Source organism: Belonocnema kinseyi, chromosome 6 (assembly GCF_010883055.1).
Source record: "Belonocnema kinseyi isolate 2016_QV_RU_SX_M_011 chromosome 6, B_treatae_v1, whole genome shotgun sequence".
Taxonomy (NCBI): Eukaryota; Metazoa; Arthropoda; class Insecta; order Hymenoptera; family Cynipidae; genus Belonocnema; species Belonocnema kinseyi.
Genome location: NC_046662.1, coordinates 1,426,929 through 1,431,446, shown reverse-complemented (window position 1 = coordinate 1,431,446; position 4,518 = coordinate 1,426,929).

Below are 4,518 nucleotides of genomic sequence, written 5' to 3'. Positions count from 1 at the left end.
CCTAAACTAACATGGCGATCGGGCTGAAACTATAGCTACAAGATATCTAAGGATGGTACTATAGAACGCCACCTCAAGGTAGGCCTAGTGGCGCCATCTCTTTGTCAAGCCGGAAACTTATCAATCCACCCTCGTAAAATAAAACGGCCAACAAAACATTGCGTATTTTTTTTAGTATTTATTCACTTAATTAGTAGTAACTTTTATATTTCACAACAGGAGTTACAGAATAAAAGATTAAAATTTGGAGCAGATCAGCAGAAAATGATTCACTAAGGGATTTTTGATTCATTTTAATTTAAAACTTTAGGAACACTCTTCGAGTTGTTACCCATTGAAGTACCATCCATTGCCAGAACCCTACATTCATAGACATGACCATAGTTTCATGTGTGATGTCAGCTGACAATATGTTCGCACGACAAGGGTAAGCCAATGATATCAATTGCATGGGATGAAATATAATATTTTTATAACTTTTATAAAGTTGTGTTCCATGCAATTGGTATCACGGCTTGACCCTCGGCGTGCAGACATCTTGGAATCATGGATTTCACTAGCTTGCTGTCACCAAGAGTTGAAAATGGTCCATGTGTTGAAAACGGCCATGTGGCGGCGCTAGTAGTAACTTTATTCTAATTGTTTTTGCAGGTACATGAATTTTGTCATGTAGAGCGGTTACAAGCTCTTAAAAATGAAGCAAGAAAACGGTTTATTTATGTAATTATTATGAAAATGACACGGTGGATCTTTCTAATTTGGAGGAGAAATGGGCTGCTTTTTATTTTAAAATTATAATTTTATGTTTTGATGAATTTAAAATGTGGGGCAAAAGAATCTGGAAGACTTTGTAACAATATTTTTAGTTTTTCAGAATTTACAAATTTCTTAGGTAACCTGGATTTTCTTAAGGTGCCAAGAGAATAAAAAAAAGTTCGTAAGATTCATGGGAAATTTTTAAATTATTTTTTTTGTAAGGAGTTTCAAAAGAAAATGGAGAAAAGATCACAAAATATTTTAAATAACTTTCTACCAATTTTTAAAATTATGCAAAAGATTTTGAAGCAACTTTTTGCATTTTTGTCATATCACATAGTTTTAGAAAATTTTGAGTAAGTTCCAGAGACACTCACAACTTTTGAAACGATTGAAAAATAATTAAAACTTGTGAAGATTGACAAAAAATGTGTAAAGTTTCACGAAAATGAAAAACATTTCTTCAGGTTTCCAGGAAAAATTAAACTAAGTTTTTATTTCGAAAAATTAATTTTAAGAGATTGTTTAAAAAGATAACAAAAACTTTTCAAGAAATTAAAAAAAATATTTTACATAATTTTAAAGTCAAATGTTACAATTTTTTAAAATTACATAATAGAAAAAATAAAAGATCGAGTAAATTCAAGAAATATTTAGTAAAATTAAAAATATTCAAAGCTAATTTTAAATTTTAAAAGATTTTTCGAAATTCAGATTTTTAAAGATTTCAAATCAAACATTTAAGAGCTTTCAAATGATGTTGAAAGTTTCGAAGAGAATAAAAAAAATGTCTTAAAATGTCTGGAAAAATCTAGAAGAATCTAAGATAATTTTTTGAAAATTTTTTTATTCAGTAATATTTCTTTTTAAATTTCTCAAGAATCTTATGAACCTTATATTTATAGAAATTTAAAAACAAAATGATAATAATTATTTACTCATTCTCAATTCTCATAATTTAATTCCAACATGGATTTATTATAAAACTTCAAGAAATATTTTTTGATTAATTTGAGAGCAGTCAAAGATAAAAAATATCCGTAAATCACCTTAATTTAAGAGTGAATATACAAATATTAAAATAGTTGAGCTTTCTTATAAGGTGTATTTGATTTAAAAAATATTTCATTCAGGAGTTCTTTCTTGAATTGTAATAGAAAACAATGTTATATGATGTGTCACATTTATTGTTTAAAATATATAGGTATAATAATTATATTTATTATAAAGTAGCATTATATTGTAAAACCGGAATATAAAAAAATTATTTGTTCATCATTATATTTGAAAGTGTTTGAATATCCGGAAGTAATACAAAATAACGAAAAATTCGATAACAAATCTACCAATTGTTAAAAAAATTGACAAAAATACTGATTAACTAATTATAAATTTACCGAATTAGGAAATAAATAAATTATTAAATTTCCATAAATATTTTTATTACTAAAATTTTAAAATGCCGAAATTAATTAATAAATTGTTAATTAATGATTGATTAAACAGTTTACCTTATTTATAATGTCATAAATAGCTCATAAATTATTAATCAAATAATTATGTTCCATAGTGAATTTTACTTTCGGATATTTTTAAATTCAGGATTTCATTTTTTGTCAATTAACGATCATTTCGTTATTTCATATTTAGAAAATGTTATGATTCGATAATAATATATTTTTCGGCAATTTTTTTTTTTTCATTACTGTATTCGATATTTATTTTTTTATTGTTTTATAATTATTAGCCGAGAATTGATGTTTTTGTTAAAAACTCATTTTTTTCTTTCATACAGAAAAATCTTTCATGCTTAACCATTTAACTTTTTTTTTCGTATTTTTTATTGAACTCCACTAGATTTTTTGTATAAAAATATTTCTCCCTTTTGAATATCATCTGTTACATTTTTGTTTAAGAATTCATCTGTTTCGGTTAAAAATTAAACTGCTTGATTTGATATTAGTGATCATCATTTTATTTGAAAATCTTACTACTTCACTAAATAATTGTCTGATTTTCTAATTGAAATTAGAATATTTTCTTGCTGAAATATGAACGATTACCCTTTGTACGAAGAATTAAATTTTTTACCTAAAAATCAACAGTTTGGCTAAAAATTAATTGTTTGATTTAATATTCGAATTTGTTGACTAGAAAACGTATGTTTGGAAGTTGAAAATGAAATGAACTATTTAACTAAAAATGAGCATTGTTGTTGAAGATTAGTATTTTTTGGTTAAAAACTAAAATATTTTCTCAAAAATTCTTTTATTTTATCTGAAAATTAAATTATTTTGTTAACATTTTCTTTTGGGTTGAGATCAGGAGTTTTTAATTCAACACTGAAATTTGGTTTGAATTATCTTCTAATAAATTTTTTCTTCAGAATTTATCTTCTTTGTCTTGATAATTCAACTACTTCACTAAATGTTAAAGAAATTAAAATGCAAGAATTTGAATGAACATGAACTCCTATTGTCAAAAGTTTTTTTGTTACTATTTGTTACAAAATCATATTTTGTTGTTGAAAATTAAAAGTTTTGTAGAAAGTTCGTTTTTTTCTAGATTAAAAATTCAAGTGTTTTCTCAAAAATTGGTTTTTGTTGATAAATTAAATTGTTTGCAATTTAAAAAAAAAAATCTTTGATTGAAATATAAACGAACACACGTTTCGTTTAGAGAAAATGTAACACTTGAACTTACAAAACTAGGCAACTTTAAATGCGTTTCAATTTGAAAATGTACTTTAAATAATAATAAAATGATTTTATTTACCAATAGTATCCAGCATGAACATCAAGGTGGGGACCATCAGAGTAACATTGAGGTTCATTTTATTTAATTATGATGAACAGCTACTTAATGTATCTGTAAAGAAATTTTTTAACAGTGAAACTGAATTTTTTTTGACTTTTTTATTGTGTCGCAGATACATATGTTAATAGCTGTTATTTCGTAAATGATAGGCGGCATTCTCCGCCTATGATTTTATTGTTTTGAAAGAGAAAAGGTTTATAAAGTTTGTCTGGATAAAACTGTGCTGACCTAGATTTGTACGATACTTTCATCTCTGTTGCAGTAGGTCATGAAACCATCTAAAAATTTAAGGTGAAAAAATATTTGTAGTAAAAGTGCCTAATAAGTGAATACCTTCGGAGATACTTCCAGATTTCGATCCAAAAAATAATTTAGTAAGTTCTTTACAATTGATGTTACAATATGCAATAGAACTCCTCAAACAAAAATTAAATAGTTGATATTTCAATAAGAAAAAAGGATTTACGAGGGTAGTTCAATAAGTCCTTAGAATGACCAACAGATGGCGCGCGAATCGCTCCAAATCATCTGTTTTCAGTCAGCACCACTCCCGACTAGATATATGATGCAGTCACAGTCCACATCTTCTGAGTTTACGTGTTTTTATAACCAATTGAAAAAAAAAATATTCGTTAAGAAAAATGGAAATAAACGAGTTCAGAGCGGTAATCAAACATTTTCATTTAAAGGGTTTAACTCCATATGAGATAAAAAATGAATTGGATTCTGCCCCTGCCTTAGCAACGGTTTATAACTGGGTAAATGAATTTAAGCGTGGTCGTACATCAATAAGTGACGAACCAACCACGTTCAGGAAGGCCCGTAGAAGCAAGTACTACCGATATCATCAATAAAATCCACGATATGGTGTTGAAGGATAGAAGATTAAAAGTGCGTGAGTTAGCTGAGGCCACAAAGATACGAGTATCTATAGGTGCAGTTGTT